Source organism: Diceros bicornis, chromosome 14 (genome assembly GCF_020826845.1).
Source record: "Diceros bicornis minor isolate mBicDic1 chromosome 14, mDicBic1.mat.cur, whole genome shotgun sequence".
Lineage (NCBI taxonomy): Eukaryota > Metazoa > Chordata > Mammalia > Perissodactyla > Rhinocerotidae > Diceros > Diceros bicornis.
In genome coordinates this window covers 42,023,213-42,039,590 of record NC_080753.1, presented here as the reverse complement: position 1 = coordinate 42,039,590, position 16,378 = coordinate 42,023,213, and the positions used below count along the sequence as shown (strand labels likewise).

At 40.9% G+C, this 16,378-nt stretch overlaps 6 non-coding genes and 1 pseudogene across 6 annotated transcripts; all 7 read right to left on the bottom strand.

Annotated features, from left to right (window-relative positions):
- Positions 1 to 1,783: 1,783 nt before the first annotated feature.
- TRNAS-GCU (transfer RNA serine (anticodon GCU)) lies at positions 1,784 to 1,865 on the bottom strand. Its single transcript has one exon. It is a non-coding gene; the product is annotated as a tRNA-Ser (tRNA).
- Positions 1,866 to 4,663: 2,798 nt separating this feature from the next.
- On the bottom strand, positions 4,664 to 4,735 carry TRNAQ-UUG (transfer RNA glutamine (anticodon UUG)). Its single transcript has one exon. It is a non-coding gene; the product is annotated as a tRNA-Gln (tRNA).
- Positions 4,736 to 5,238: 503 nt separating this feature from the next.
- TRNAQ-UUG (transfer RNA glutamine (anticodon UUG)) lies at positions 5,239 to 5,310 on the bottom strand. Its single transcript has one exon. It is a non-coding gene; the product is annotated as a tRNA-Gln (tRNA).
- Positions 5,311 to 6,401: 1,091 nt separating this feature from the next.
- TRNAS-UGA (transfer RNA serine (anticodon UGA)) lies at positions 6,402 to 6,483 on the bottom strand. The gene has a single exon. It is a non-coding gene; the product is annotated as a tRNA-Ser (tRNA).
- A 455-nt stretch (positions 6,484 to 6,938) lies between these two features.
- Positions 6,939 to 7,010, bottom strand: TRNAM-CAU (transfer RNA methionine (anticodon CAU)). Its single transcript has one exon. It is a non-coding gene; the product is annotated as a tRNA-Met (tRNA).
- Positions 7,011 to 7,442: 432 nt separating this feature from the next.
- On the bottom strand, positions 7,443 to 7,513 carry TRNAG-GCC (transfer RNA glycine (anticodon GCC)). Its single transcript has one exon. It is a non-coding gene; the product is annotated as a tRNA-Gly (tRNA).
- A 2,002-nt stretch (positions 7,514 to 9,515) lies between these two features.
- LOC131413374 (histone PARylation factor 1-like) lies at positions 9,516 to 16,188 on the bottom strand (annotated as a pseudogene).
- Between the last annotated feature and the right edge of the window lie 190 nt (positions 16,189 to 16,378).

The following is a 16,378-nucleotide window of genomic DNA, read 5'->3' as shown; positions in this document are numbered from 1 at the left end:
TAAGTGTTTATTTTATAAATATCTGTTGAATATTTACAGTGTGCAAAGTTGAGGAGACAAGGATATAAAAGGGTGGTACTCCTTAAACCACATTCTCAAAGAAGGTAAAGTGAGAAGGGAAGGGAGGAGCAGGAGGAGTAAGACCAGTCAAGCATCCATAGTATCAATTATCCCTGATTCTTTGTTGGTGAAAAAGCAAAATACAAAAAACACAACATCCAGTTGCTGAAGACCCCACTTTGGCTTCCAATCTGGATCATCACCTCCTGAGTTTTTATTTCCATGATTAAATGGATTAAAGTTTGTAAACCATCTTTGAACCATATATGCCATATCAGCCATATATTGTTAGATAAAATTCAAAAACAGATATTGCTTCAAAATTCATGCTTTTAGGCCTCAGGCCTCATGAGGCTTTGGGAAATCCACTGGCTTATGACACGTGTAGTTCAGAAGAATTTTCCAGGTATCAAAAGTCACAATCCCAGTCGCGGGATTTGAACATGTTGGAGAGACGTCAATGCCTTAACCACTTGATCTAAAAGAACTTGCTTCCCATGAACCATAATAAGGAAATGTTGGTTATATGATTTTTTTTTTTTTTTAACAATTAGTTTATCTGGTCTCTACTTCAATCTCCTCATTTGTAAAACAGAGACGTGATGGGGGGGGGAAGTTTTCAGAGAGATAATCTCTACAGTCTCTTCAAATTTTGTTATTCACATTTGTTATTTTGTTATTGCGGTAGTTTACTATAAGGTGAAAACACTTGACAGGTGAGATTTTATGGGATTATGTGCTAAAATTAATATGTAAGTGGCAGAAGATCAAAGAAGGGAGAAATAGAGGCTGGAGTGTTTGGAAAAAATGTTTGATTTGAATTAATTCAACTAAAATACAAAGAGGAGAATGATGCTTCCGTTTGCAGACTCGTGGGAAAAGGCTGTTGCCAGAAGCCGGCAGAGACTTTCCTGGCGGAAGGAACTACATGAGCAAAAGCAGAGCATATGGACATTTTCTGCTTCTGGAGGTAGGGACCAGTGGTCAGATAAAGCTGGAGTTTGACGGAGAGGTTGGGAGGGTAGGCAGTGATAACGTGTTAAGAGAGGGAGCCTTGGACCTGGAAAAGTGCCTGGAATTTAAAAGGCAAAGAATATTCGACAAAAATTGCCAAAACAGGGGAACCAAGACTGGGCAGTGTGTGTGTGTGTTGGGGATGGGGAGGAGGGTGCGCAGTGAGTGAAGAGGATGGCCAGTGGTTGTCAACACAAGAGACTCATTGTAATGTGACGCCTGCACCCACACCGACGACTGGACCCCACCCTCAGAGATACTGATTTAACTGTGTCGAGGGTGCGGAAGAAACTTGAGCATTTTGAGAAAACTCCCCAGTTGCGTGTAATTTGCAACCACTGTTTGAACAGCAGGCAGGAGGGAGGCGGAGGGCTGCTTAGGCAGGGGGTTAACAATCATAACGAAATCAGAGGGTCGAGAATCTGCGTTTTTGACAACGGTGGAGAACCTGGATAAGCAGAGGGCACACCTCTGCTTGGGCAGAGGGAGCACAGCTTGATTCTTAACTCTTCCAGAGACATGATGCAACTCGAATCTCTAACCTCCGAATACTCTATAAAATGGGTTAAATAAGTAATACATTATCGATAGTGCAAGTTGCTTGTCACGTCAGTTTTTTCTTTTTTCCCCCCGCGACAGCCCTTACTAGCGAAACACCTCGTTCACAAAGCGCTAAAACCTCACTCCCACGATACGGTGGGGAACTGAACGACGAGGATGGGATTCGAACCCACGCGTGCAGAGCACAATGGATTAGCAGTCCATCGCCTTAACCACTCGGCCACCTCGTCGCCTGCGTACAATTTCCTGAATAAATACTGTATTTCTTTACTCAACAGAGTTCTATTTTGAGATGTCTATTACATTGTATGAAGACATCTTTGATCTCTATAAATGGCCCTCTTGCTTTGATAAAGGAAGAAAAAATAAAGAAAAGACTACAGTGGGGGGAGGGAGCGGGGGGAAGGGATGGGGCAACGATGTGGACCTGAATAAAAATGACAAAATACACTTCCTAAGGGAAAATGGGAGAATCTAACAGGAAGAATGGAGTTAGTGACTGCTTTTGTTTTAAAAATCAGATTGAATTTTGTCATTTCTATTAAGCCATATATATTAAAACTGTCATTAAATCAGTTATGCTATATTTATCATTACTGGATACTCCTTGGCAGGATTCTCAGAAGGATATCTGCTATATGGGACATTAAGGCCTCTTAGAAATAGTCATCTCCTGTCTAGGAAGCCCAAGTGGGTGACTAGGGAAGAGATGCCAGTGATAGGTTAAGGTCAAATTGTGATTGGTTCCAAATGTCAGACTAAAGATTGTGGACTTTATCTTAAATAATTTTAGGGTCATCTGAGGGGTTTTTGATTTGTTTTGTTTGTTTTGTACAGGCAATGTGGTCAAAATGATAATTTAATATTGTCATTTTTTGTCATTACCTATTTCAATGTGCTGTAGCCAAAGACCACCAGGAAAACACCTGCAGTTGAATAAGCTGAGGTGTTGCTTTCAGGAAGGGAGGGGATAATTCTGTGATTGGATATCTAAATTTTATTTAGAAAGTAAGAATAGAAGGAAACTGAAGCTGTAAAATAGTGGTCCCTCATATTAGCTGGTAGAAGATGTTTGTTATTTTTGTGGTTTGCACAGTGACCTTCTTCTATTGTCTGTTCTTAGACAATATTATGAACTGTTTTGTTGTTATTGTTTGTTTTTGTTTGTTTGTCTCATTTCATCAGGAGAATGACCTTGTCTGATGCTCCTGTTCTGTGAGATTGTTTGTGTTCATTGAAAGAGTTCCGTGGCCTAGCAGTGAGTGCCAGGCCAGTTTCTGACCACACCTGGGCTTGTGTATAGAGTCATGCCAGTTCCTGGATGCCAGGGGCCAGAGGAGTTCATGGGGGCCCTTCTTTTGCTGTCACTGAGAGTACTGAAGGATATCTTTTTGAACTATGGAGAGAGTGAACAGAAGGAATTTAGTGTCCCACTGACAGCTGGGATTGCTACATTCAGAATCCAGAAGGTTAAGCATCACACCGTGGGACCTTTGTATAACAAACCTTCAAGGGAGGACTTGTATACTGTTGCATCTGGTCAGTTGATCTTTAAAATCATTGGGCATAGATTCAATCTAAGGAACATTAAGAGACAGCCTCCCGTATGGAGATAATGGAAGCTCTCAGATGACTATGATGGCTGGGGTCTTACTCTATGGTCCGGACATTTTCGGGTCTGCATTCAGAGTTAGTCTACAGAGAATTTGCATGAGCTCCAGAAAAAGGAGTCACAGATGGGGCCTCTGACATACGAACTCTTAATCACCTGAGCACATAATTAACTTACGGGGATCTGACTGACTTCAAGCACCAGGCAAAGCAAAAACAGACATCAAGAGGAGAGAATCTAGGGGGACATGAGGATGATGGGGAGAAGGCAATTTTCAGTAGCCAGAGGAACAAGCAAGGAGCTGGACATGGATGGGGGAGAGGAAGTGCAAGTCTAAGGGAGCATCTACACATACAAGAGTGTACTCCTGGTTTGGGAAAGGGCAAGGTCACCAAAACCGAGACAAGTCCACTGAGATTTGAAGTCCAGGTGCTAGCCATTACATCTTGAGGCCTTGAAGTTGGGTCTCTACTGAAAGACTGATGTGTTCTCTTAACAGTTAGTTTATCTTCAAACTAGTATAGACAACATACTAGCTTAAGGAGTTTGAACGGAGCCTACAGTGGAGGTACAGACAGTGGAGGCACTAAGCTGTATGTGCCAACTGCACTGCTGTGCAGTAGGAAATTTTCAGGACAATGTTATTGTTTAGAAGCCCCTGGAAGCCTACTTATAGTGGGCTTTAAGGAATGGAAGGACCTGAATTGGGGACTGTAAAACCTACCCTGTTGATTACCGGGGCCAAGATTCTAACTTACCAGGATCTGAGGAACTCTGGGCAAAAAGGGACATCAAGTGTAAGGGGGAGTAGGGCTAGAATTTCAGAGGTAGGTAGTCAGACAATTTTCTCTTGGCCAGTGGCTCTATGTTGGTTTGGTTGTTGATTTGGAAGTAACTGGCAGCGCTTGCAGCCAGATGCGTACACCTCTAAGGTGAGCTAATGATTTAGGAGAACCACAGAGGGAAAATCACCAAGATGTTGCTGACTCCTAGAGATTTGAACTTGAATTGCCAGATTCAGAGTACAGGGTGCTAACCATAGGGTCCTTACATGAGGAGCTTTCTTTTGCAATTCTTATATATCTTCTTAAATCAGGCCGATACGTTTTGAGAGGGCTTCAGAGAAGGAAAGATTTGCAGGGAAGGCCTCTGACACATGAACCTTTAAGACACTGACTGAGCACACGAATAACTTAAGAGGATCTGACTGACTTTGGGAACTCATGCAAGAGTAGATGCCAAGAGAAAGAGTGTATCTCCTACAAGGAAACAAAGGTATTATAAACAGGATACTTTTCAGTAGTTCAAGAACAGAGTAAAGAATTATGTGATGCTCCTCGGGAGAAAGCGCCAGTGGGAAGGAAGGTTGTATCCATAGACCAGGATGCACGAGGCACAGGTCACCAAAACCAGAGTAGGTCCCACCGAGATTTGAACTCGGATCGCTGGATTCAAAGTCCAGAGTGCTAACCATTACACCATGGGGCCACTTTGTGCAAGAGTTTGCTGGAATATTTATGAATATTCCTTGCAGAGTTTGTCATTCTGTTCAGTGTTTCGTGGAGTATGATTTTAATTTTAAAGATATTGCTAGAAAATCTGCTGTATCTCAGACAGCAAAGGCTCCAAAATAAACACCACGACCAAAGCTCACAGGCACCACAAACTTCTCAGGATCCAGTTCATGTTAGAAACTGATGGAATCCGAACCCAGAACTGAGGTCCAGGATGTGAAATATGAACCCTTAGGCATCCAGGAGATAATCTAATTTATGAGGATCTGAGGGGACTCTGTGGTCCAACGAAGGAGGAGGGGCAGGAGGGGGCAGATGAGAAATTTCAGAAGAAAGCGTACGGGATGCTGTTCTGCGGAACAGCGTCTCATTGTTGTCTGGGTTGGGGTCTTCATGTGCGAAAGTGCTCAGGTGTCTCTAGTCTCCTCCGCGTATGACGGTGATTTAAGAGAAGAGGGATGACACTAAAATATTGGCAGGTCCCACCGAGATTTGAACTCGGATCGCTGGATTCAAAGTCCAGAGTGCTAACCATTACACCATGGGGCCGACAGTAGCCCTGTCACCTGACAAGCTTTTGGAAACTGATTTGCAGGGTGTACTACGAGTTTCATTGGAATGATTTCTGTCTTGGACAGGCAAAGAAGGCATATCTTCCCTGAATCTGAGAAAATAAAATTTCTCCGCCAGACGAAAAATCGAACAAAGCTCACTTTTTCTTAGAATTTTTCTTAGGGCCCACAGAGGGTTTGAATATCGGCGTTCCTTGCAAAATCAAAATTTTGCATTTACTGAATTCCTAACCTGGACCATGAATGCTTCTCTACATATGGGTTTATAGAGGAAGGTGTCAACACTTAAAAATCTCTTAGGGCGTGTGTGAATACAGAAAACGCAAGAAGAAAAAAAGTTGAATATAAGATGGGAATTTACTGGTAATTTCGGGGATTAAGAAAAACATTTTACCTTTTTAAGTATTTTTATTTCCTTCTTTTTGCTTATCCAAATTTCCTAAAGGACCAATTATAAGCATAATAAAAGATAACTTTTTGTTATATTTACTCTTATGCTGCATATACAGTATGTATATGTATACGCAAAAGGAGTTTATTAAAAAGAGTTTTAGCGAGCAAAATTTAAAAATATGATTTAGCCAACATCTAAAAACAGTTTTGAAAATTGTCTATCTGGTACTTCCTCTCTACAGTTCTGACCTCCCAAGTGGAGTGATAAGAGGGCTCCAGAAGGAGGAAAGATTGGAAATTTCTGTTTGAGATATTGATTCCAAAAGGTCAAATACGGTCACGAGTAGAGTATTGATGCACTTGATGTACCCAAATTTTTGGAAGAACATCAAGCAGAAGAAGTTAGAGGCAGGCGAGGTTTGGGAAATCAGGCCTGAGCTGGCTTTAGGATAGGAGATAGCAATTCCAAAAGAATTAATGCCTGAGCATTTTTTCAGCATCCTGATAACGGTCTCAAATATTCCTAGTGTCTTCCCAAAACCATTTTCAAAGAATTTCTCTACCAACTAAGGGACTAGGACGACCTGCTTCCAATTTTACGGATAAAGATAATATTTTACGATTTCCAGTTAGTCCAGCAGCTGTTATACCATACCTGGAAAGAAAATTATACTCCGTAGTCGGCAGGATTCGAACCTGCGCGGGGAGACCCCAATGGATTTCAAGTCCATCGCCTTAACCACTCGGCCACGACTACACGACTGCTCAGATGGTCGAGATATATTCCCATGAGGAATAATATCTTTCCTGTTACGAATTGGTTTTTCTGTTCATTTGACAACTGTTCTGGAGTGCCTTTCATCATGGTAAAAAGATCGAGATTTTAAAGATCGGATGTTGATTACAGAAGTTATCACAATTTGTAACATTTTCTATCGTACAGGATACCACAGACTTTACGAGGATCACATATCAATCCCTAAGAGGTTGTAGCGGTCCCCAAATCTGAGAGATTGAATCACAACAGACTCGCCAGAAGTAATAAATAAAATTTACCGCTGTTAAAGACGGGGAAATAGGTATTTCTAACAAATTACCTTGGGGATTCCTACACATCCAGAACTGCTCCACAGACTCTCTCTGATAGTCAGTAATAGACTGTATTCAATCCCTTTGGCTGAAACAGGAGTTTGAACTAAAATTTGTTGTGGATAGCAGAGGATGGTTTCGATCCATCGACCTCTGGGTTATGGGCCCAGCACGCTTCCGCTGCGCCACTCTGCTCACGCGCCGCGTACGTACTTTCAATTCAAAATTCAAGGAGATAAATTTTGGCATTTTTCTTAGTTCTAAGAGATTTACGGATGTGTCTTTTTCAACGAGGGTCTCTAAGAATTGGAAGAGTACAATGATATCCGTACGTGGCTACACTCTACTTCCAGACACCAGCGACTTAGAATTAACCTCCGAAATACTCCAATCAGTTGAGGTCGGAGTTTACTCCAGCTCAGACAGGATGACGTTTCAGGTTACTGGAAAACCAAACGCATGTTAATCGGCGTAATTTATAAAGGTGAAATTGCAAAAGTGTTAACTTTGGCCTTGTTCAGCCATACCAGGATACCAGAAACAAAGTTACTTTAAAATATTTTTTGTTTGTGGTTTGATTTTTCAGTTAAAATATTTTTCCCCTGGAACGGGAAAAAGCACTGACGCTGCATTGGCCGGGAATCGAACCCGGGCCTCCCGCGTGGCAGGCGAGAATTCTACCACTGAACCACCAATGCTCGACAGGCTTTGTGTTCTTTATTTCTCCTCATATAGCTATAGTTACATTGTCCCTAACAGTAAAAGAATGAGAATGCATGTTTATTGCCATAGGATTTTCCTACAATCCAATTAAGAAGACTATAGCCAAATAGTCTGAGAAAACCTATAAACTAGAAGGAAACTGAAACTCTGCTGATACGTGACCCTTGGAGCATTCTGAAGGTGAAAAACAGCTATATCTACCCAACATATAAAAATATCTTTCTCCATCCCTGCCCCAATTTAAATCTTTAATGAAAACAAATTCTGAAAATCTCTCATTTAGGATGCAAGCCAATTCAGTTAATTACTAGGTCAAAGCGCTCAATTCAAGTTTGAAACACCAAGTTACCATTTTGGAAAAAAGATCTTCTATTCTCATTCTGTTATGGAGATCCAAGTTTCGCTAGGAGGGTATTGTCACCGGAAGCGATAATAAGAAAGACAATGCTGAAAGTAAGAATTCTCCAGAATCCTGCTCCTTACACACATCCCTATTACTTGCCCCTGGAGAGGATGACCACCAGTTGCTGTAGTCGCTGTGGCGCTTTGAAACCAAAAGCCAAACGGGGCCTGGAAATAAATAGGAGTTATGGCCCCTGTTTTTGAGGACGTTTCAGTTGGTTTGGATAAAAAGCCAACACAGAGAAAGCCGTTGACGATCAATAAAAATTATCTCTGCTGAAATGAGTCTTGAATTTCGGTTTCAGGGAGGTAGTGGACTCTGATACCCTGAATTATAAAGCATGTGAAAGCCAAGAGGTTTTTCACACGCCTCCATCTCTAGTCTATCTTTTCACCTCTTCTTCAGAATAGGGAGGTTGCAGTATTTATTTGGCAGATACGCTTTGCAGGGGAGGAATGGCAGGAAGGCACAAGAGCAAATTAAGAGGCTATTAATGTTAATCTTACAGGAAGAATTTGGGCCATTAATTAGGTTTCTACAAATCCTAGTAACGGAATAACACAGAACTGGACAGTATGAGAGAGATAAATAAACTTGGTCAAGTTACATAATTTATTAGTTCTTGTTTACTCATGTGTAAATGGAGCCTAGAGTAGTTGATCTGCATTCCTCCAGGGGCTGTAAAGGTAAATTAAAATGATGCCTATTGAAGTCACTTGAAAAATAGTATAAAACCGCCAGATAAATACTAGCTACTGATTTTTACTTCATGTAACTTTTTAATGAACCACTTAAAGTCAGAAATTTTCACTTATTTCCGTTATAAACAGAAATCTTCAGTAGAACGCACATAGTTGGTGCTCATATTAGTTGTACTGAATTGATTGCACAGTATGGGCTATTCTAGAACAAAAATCCAAAGTATAGTCTTTGTGTGTGAAGTAAAAATAATCTTCATAATGTGCACTCTATTTCCTCAGATTTTATTTACCATTTGTCAAATGCTGCCTCCTCAAAATATCACCAAAAATCTCACTGAAAGAGCAAAGCTGAGTTTATTGACTATCTCAGGAGTCTTAATAGTGTCTCAGAGGAGCTAGGGCAAAGATGTGCTATTTACCGAGATTTTTGCAATCTGGATTTTTGTGAGTCTTTCAAAGTGGAGGCTTGGTTAGGACTGGATAAGGATCATGATATAATTTATGATTGGCAGACACAACTAGGAGATGATTTTGAGGTAAAATATTGCATTCACTATCTATTGCTGTATAACAAATTGCCCTAAAACTTAGTGGCTTAAAACAACAAACATTTACTCTCTCTCAGTTTCTGTGGGTCTGGAATTCAGTAACGGCTTATCTGGGTGAGAGTCTCTTATGAGGTTGCAAACAAGATGTTGACAGGAGCTACAGTCATCTGTTTACTTGGGGCTGGAGAATTCTCTTCCTTTTTTCTTTTATTTTTTTAATGTTTCCATCAATTTACTTTTCTGTATCCCTTAAAAGCAAAACAAAAATCACAAGCTTAATACCCATGCTTTAAAATATTGTACATCCAACAAAGCCAACTCTCACTCATGCTACAGGTTGGTCCATGTTCTCTTTACTTCTGTCTGCCAGACGATCTTCAATAATTTCTGCAAGAGAGTCCCCTTCAACAGATTACACGCAAGAGGTAAAAGCTGGCCAGCAACTTTATGAAAATAGTGTGAACTATAGCAAAAGAGGTCCATTTCCAACTCAAGCCCCATGCCATAAGCACATTCATCATTAGCAAAATGCATACAAGTCATCATTTCCTGAATGGGAGCAAAAGCTTTTAGTATCTCCTCATCACTTGGCGCCCTAACAGTTGTCTTGCAAATTCTCTTGAGGTGGGCATCTGTTTCAAGGAGCTCTCTGCACCCAACATCATTTTTATCTACAGGGACAATCAAGCCTGTACCACAAAAGGTCTTTGTCACAACTTTCTTATCTGTTTCCACTGTTCTCTGTTCCAGTGAGTACCCCAATTCTCTGGCTGATTATGTGAGTTTTTCATCTGTGTTTTTCAAGAGATGAGTTTTCTTTATATCTATTACTTCTTTGAGGTTTTTTATCAAAAATTATTTGACTGTAGCAAACAGTTTATCCCCACTCTTCTTCAATAATTATACAATTTTTCTTTGCTTCATTTGTACCAACATATGCAGGAAGTTCATCAGAAGAATCCCTGAAATACCCTATGTGGTAATGAGTTTTAGTATCTCCAATAATAATGGTCTGGAACTCAGCAGAATTATAGTAACATCTGTTAAGGTTAAAATTCAAGATTGTTGATTTTTTCTTCATTTTATGGTTTCCAGAAACGATATCATAAGGCCCCATTAATCCAAGTCTAAGGCTTTTGGAGAGTGAATCAACCGGTTTTTCAGGATCAAGTTCTTCACAGAACTTCCACAAGTGATAGAAATCTTCCCTCAGAGAAAGCTTATAATGATTTTCTACTTCTTTTTGAAGGTCACTGGAGACCTCATCTTCATAGGATTTACTCTTCTTCATATCAACTGTTTTTTCACAGTGCTGCCCCTCCAGGCCTTGCCTGCACTTCCCACCACTGTCAACTATTCTGCATCTGCAGGAGAATTCTCTTCTAAACTCATTCACTTCGTTGTTGGATGGAAGCTTCAGTTTTTCACCACATGGGTGGGCCTCTCTACAGGTGAGTGTCCTCCTGACATGGCAGCTGACTTACATCAGATCAAGTGATCCAAGACAGAAAGCTAGGAGGAGCTGCAGCCTCTTAGGACTTAGTACGACACTGCCAATTTCCACATTATTCTAGTCACCCAAAGCAAGTCATTAAGTCCAGCCCACACATGAGGGAGGAAAGTTCATCTCCATCTCTTGAAGGGAGCCTGTTTATGGACATATTTTGAAACCACCACAGGGGTTGAAAGAGTATATATAAACTGATAAACTGTCATTTGATGCCTTCTACTGAGAAGTTGATGGATCTTTCAAGAAATTCCTGGAATAAACAATAAAATTATTGGAATAAACAAAGTTATTTGCAACTTTTATCTTCCTGGGCAAGAGCCCCCTGCTAATGGGAATTAAAGCCAGCTTCCTAGTATTCTGAATTTTTTAAAGAAAGTTTGGGTTGACATTTTGTGGAAATATGTTGGCTTCTACATTGAAACAGAGGAGATTATAACATTTCCTTACCAAATGTTGGAGTCAATAAATGTGGTTATAATATATCAGTATGTCAGATATTCTGACTAGAAGATATTCTGGGAATGGGATGGGGAATGAGACCCAGGTGCTTGGCTCAAAGATAAATCTAGTGAAAAGAGAAGAGTATACATATAGAAAATCTAAAATTGGGAAATCCGTGTGTAAGTGAGATAGAATAAAAATGACATTTATGGAAGTCATGATTACTGCCTTGTGGTCACCGGTTATAGGGTTTGGACTTCAGCTTTGCTGGTGGAGAAAATCCAGTGAAATTATCACCTGAAGGGAATTAAGCCCTAGGGACTGATTCTCACTAGTAAGACTCACAGGAGCATGATGTTATAAATCAGAATATAATTTATTAAAGTGGAGAGCAGTTTATAACTTTTCAAGACTGTTTCGATGCAAATAACCAATAACCATTCTTTAGATAAGAGAGAAATAAGGTGAATTTTACTTAAGCCAAGCTGAGGATTATAGCCTGGGAAGACAGTCTCCACAAAGGAAGAAAGTGTTCCAGAGAAGCATGATTTTCAAAACAGTTTTATACCTTTTTAAAACAAAAAAGAACATACACCAAGCACACCCAGGGTACACATTCATCAAAGTATCAAAGAGAGATTTTGTTACAGATTAGCGGGTCAACATGACCTTGATGTCCAGGAAAGGAAACTTATCTTCAGGAGTACTGATACTAGAGTAGTAGGAGGGGAAATATGCATTCTTATCTTCAAAGAGTGCATTCCTTTACTTTGAGATAATGTTTAATGCATCCTTATTTTCTTTTTCTTTCAGGGAAAGATTTCCCCTGAGCTAAGGTCTATTGCCAATCCTTCTCTCTTTTTTATTTTTCCTCCCCAAAGCCCCCCAGTGCATGGTTGTATATCCTAGTTGTAGGTCCTTCTAGTTCTTCCATGTGAGCCGCTGCCACAGCATGGCAACTGACAGACGGGTGGTGTGGTTTTGAGACCAGGAACTGAACCTGTGCGGCCAAAGCAGTTACAGTGCCGAATTTTAACCACTAGACCGTCAGGACTGGCTCTAATGCGTCCTTATCTTAATGGTTAAAGCAGACGTACCATGTATGTTTGACAGGCCGTAAGTCAGGCTTCTTTAGTTCAGAAAAAATCAAGTTTAAACCGGAATAGCTACCCCATATACCTCAATAAGTGAAATTTCTTACCAACTGGAATATTCACAGCCACAGTTCAGATCATCTTGATCCTGGTCATGAGAGTCTCTAGAGGGTGACTTAGTAATAAGAAGGGGATGTGGTGACTTACCATTGACAAAGACTCCTTCTTTGACCAAACTTTAGTCAGGCTCCTCTGAGCCCTCCTCTCAGCTAGCCCTTGACCTGGGCTTGTTGAGTCCAGTTTTAGCAAGAATCCCGCTAAGCCAGTTTATCGAGAATCCCTTCATCTTTGATATCTAATCAAGCTCCTTTTTATCATTTTCCATCCACTGACCCCCTCACTCTGCCCACTTGCTATAAATCCCCAGCTGTCCTTGTGATGATTTGGAGTTGAGCTCAGTTGTGCATGTACCAAAGTCTCTCTCCCCTACTATAGTAGCTCGAATAAAATCTGTCTTACTGTTTTTAACGAGTGTCCAGTGCAATTTCTCTTGAACACTATCAGGTAAAGAAAGTAAGTAGTCTTAAGGGATATTTCATCCAGATTATGAAAAAGCCTAATGAAGTACCAAGGTTATTTTTGAATGGTGATTCCTACACGTTATCCAGTGTCATGTTGCAAAAGCCCAACAATTACAGTTGAACTATTCACTTTATCTTTCATGATAAAGATAAATCATAAATTATAAGAAACAATGTAACATGCATAATGCCGTCCTTCTTTCTTTTATTCTGTTCTTACTCCATTGAACAGATATTTAAGCATCTCCTACTATATGTTTAGCACTAGATGAAGAGGAACAGAATTTGCAACCCCAAAATATGCCTTTTTGGCATAAAGATTATTTTAGGCTGATTATTTTTAAGAAATAGCAGACACAGGAGAAGTTCTGAAAACCGAATAGAAGTTATGCTTTTGTAAGAGACATTTACATTTATAAGGAAAATCTCCATTTATAAGGCTGTCTCCGTCTCTGTAGAGGAGGATGACTAAAACTCTAGAAACTCTTATCAATGGAGAAGGCAATGCCTTAAATCTGCGTAACAACCATACCCTCTTTTACTAAGCTTTGCCTGATAACCTCCCATAACTGGCTTCTCATTCCCCAAAATATTCTTTTGTCTCTAGTTGGAGATGGTATTTAAGGTGGAGGCTTGGGACATTTCCAGGAATTACTCAGTTTTCCTGGGTATCTCCCGTGTATACAGGAGGTATATGTGTTATAAAACTTCTGTTTATTTTTCTTCTGTTAACCTGTCTTTAGTTACAGGAAGGTCTCAGCCAAGAACCTAGATGGGTAGAGGGAGAATTATTTTGCCTTCTCCCCAAAAGTAGCGTAAACACTGCAACCCAGTACATTGTTAGTAGGGTAAACTGGCCTTACACTTTCATTGCTTAGGGGAGCAAAATTTACTACCTCAAAAATGTGTCTCTTTGGCTTGATTATTTATCTATCTGTCTGTCTGTCTATCTATCTATCTATCTATCTATCTATCTATCTATCTATCTATCTATCTATCTATCTATTTAGATGAGGAAGATTAGCCCTGAGCTAACATCTGTTGCCAATCCTCCTCTTTTTTCAGAGGAAGATTGGCCCTGGGCTAACATCCATGCCCATCTTCCTCTCCTTTTTTTTTTATATGTGGGACACCTGCCACAGCATGGCTTGATGAGTGGTGCATAGGTCCACGCCCAGGATGCAAACCTGCGAACCCCGGCTGCTGAAGCAGAATGTGCAAACTTAACCGTTATACCAACAGGCCGGCCCCTGGCTTGATTATTTTTAAGAACAAAAGACTCAGGAAGAAACTTTGACCTTCCTCTAACTGCCTAAAGGAATTTAAGATAGAAAGCCTGTTCCAGAAAGGAGCTAATACCGTAGATAACTACAGCATAACATGAACTAGGTGTGGTAGACAGGGAAGAACCTAGCAAGGCCCATTTGATCAAAGTTCTTCCCACGTTTCACTGTCTTTGCAAAGCATGGTGAACATTTATTTACCAAATATTTGCTTTTCCATCTTCATGTGAATTGCTTTCCTCCCCTTTGGAGTCTCAAACCAGTACACCACGTCCTCTTTTTCTTTTAGCTGAAGATGGTATTTAAGGTGGCGGCATCAACCATTTTGGTGAGTTAGTTTTCCTGGGTTTCTCCCATGTATACATGTTATTAAACTTGTTTGATTTTCTCTTGTTTTTCTGTCTCGTGTCAATTTAATTCTTAGACCAGCCATAAGAACCTAGAAGGGTAGAGGACTACTATTTCCTTCTTCTGTACAGTTGCATAGGTTCATTTTATGGGAAATGAAGAAAGAAGGGCATTTATGATAAAGAATGATTTTAACTCATTGTTCACTGTGTTATCCAGCCAGCATGCTACTGACATACAACCCTGGTGTCTCTGAGAAAGTGTTTAGCAAAGCCATGGTAAAGCTAATAGCATACAGTCTGCCCTCTCCTGTCGCTCCTCAGAAACTGAATGCTTTCTGTGTGCCAGACACTTTGCTAGGCACTAGGGTCCAGCTCTCAGGGAGCATACATTATAGGGGGTAAGAATCATAAACAATGTCAAACGACAAAACTCAAATAATTTAGTAATTAGTTTGATGTCATTTATTCGAGGGAAACCAATCCATGGATTGGGGGAGTGCAGTGCCTCACAGCAGTGGAGCGCTCTTCCTGAGGGATTTTGGGCAACAGTACAGTTTATAGAGCATTAGAAGAGGCAATACAGGAAAAGGGTGTGATTGCCTAGGAGACGGGGATTTCCTTATAAGGCTGGCAGGTCCTATTTCTAGGGTAGGGTGAGCTGGGTAGAGCTGAAGTGGAGGCTTGTGATTGGTGTATGCTAGGTTTCCTTGACAGGTGTTTCCTGTAAATGTAAGCTGATTTAGGTTTAGATTTGCGAAGTGGGCCGGCCACAGGCGGAGCCTCCATTTTGTAGGTCCCAGTATATGAATTAACTTTATCAACAGCACATTGCAAAAGTGTAGATGGTTGAAGGGAATGAGATAAACGTCTGGGAGGTAAAGCTCTGGGAGTGTATAACTGGAAAGCCTTATCTAGAGATGGAAGACAGGCTCACTTGGAGGAACTGGCATTTTGTTTTGGTTGACCACTGAGGGATGAGTGTCTGAATCACGCAGGAAACAAGAGAGAACATTCCTCACAGAAGAAAGGGCTGGAACAAAGGCCCCCCAGGGAAGGAGCAACATGCCTTGCAGGAAATGAAAGAAGGCCTGTGCGACAGAGGGTTAATCAGCACAGTTGGTTGTTTTTGTTTTAAGCGGGGGAATCAAGATAAGATTTTCATTAAAACAAGCATAATAAGGACACTGATTTAACTGAGCAAGAGGTGATCTCGGAATAGCAGTCAGGAGGTTCATGTTAATTCCCAGGGGGCAAGAGATACTGATGGAAGGAAGGAGGCCATTGGGATAACGAAGAGAAGAGGATAAATGGGATTCAACATTTTAGGAGGTAAACCTCAGCAGAACTCCCTGCTGAGATTGGGAAGTGAAGAAGAGAAAGTGTCCAGGATGGTTCCAGGAGCCTGGCTCAGTGGGGGTAGGGGTGGGAATGAAGCTGAGAAGACGGGTGAATTGTTGTAGGCAGAAAGGCAAAGGAACAGTCAGGAAGCAAAGAGCGCAGAGGATGAGCCAGGGAAAAGGCCAACATGTTAGGGCTTTGGTGGAGGGAAGTGTCCTCAACAGCTAAAGGATGAGAAAAGAAGCTATCAAAGAAGAAAAGGAAACCAGAAAACTATGCACTCCCTGATGCCAAAGAGGAGAGTGTTTAAATTAAATCTCTCTGTTAAAGAAAGTTGCAAAAGATGCGCTGTCCGTTTGGGGAATTCGTCGTGTCCCGCCCGTCCCCCACCTTCCCCCCATCCCCGGTTTTAGAATTCCAATTGCAAGCTAAGGGCTAAGTAAAATCACAAATGCATCCTACTGAAATTCTGATAAGAATGGATAATCTGTTCTTTTTACCTCAACTCGGTCTTGGAGGCCTTAACTGGTCTCAAGGTCAACTACATGTGCTTCAGAGGAAAGTAGCCCTGCTTTTCATTTCTCCCTCTCC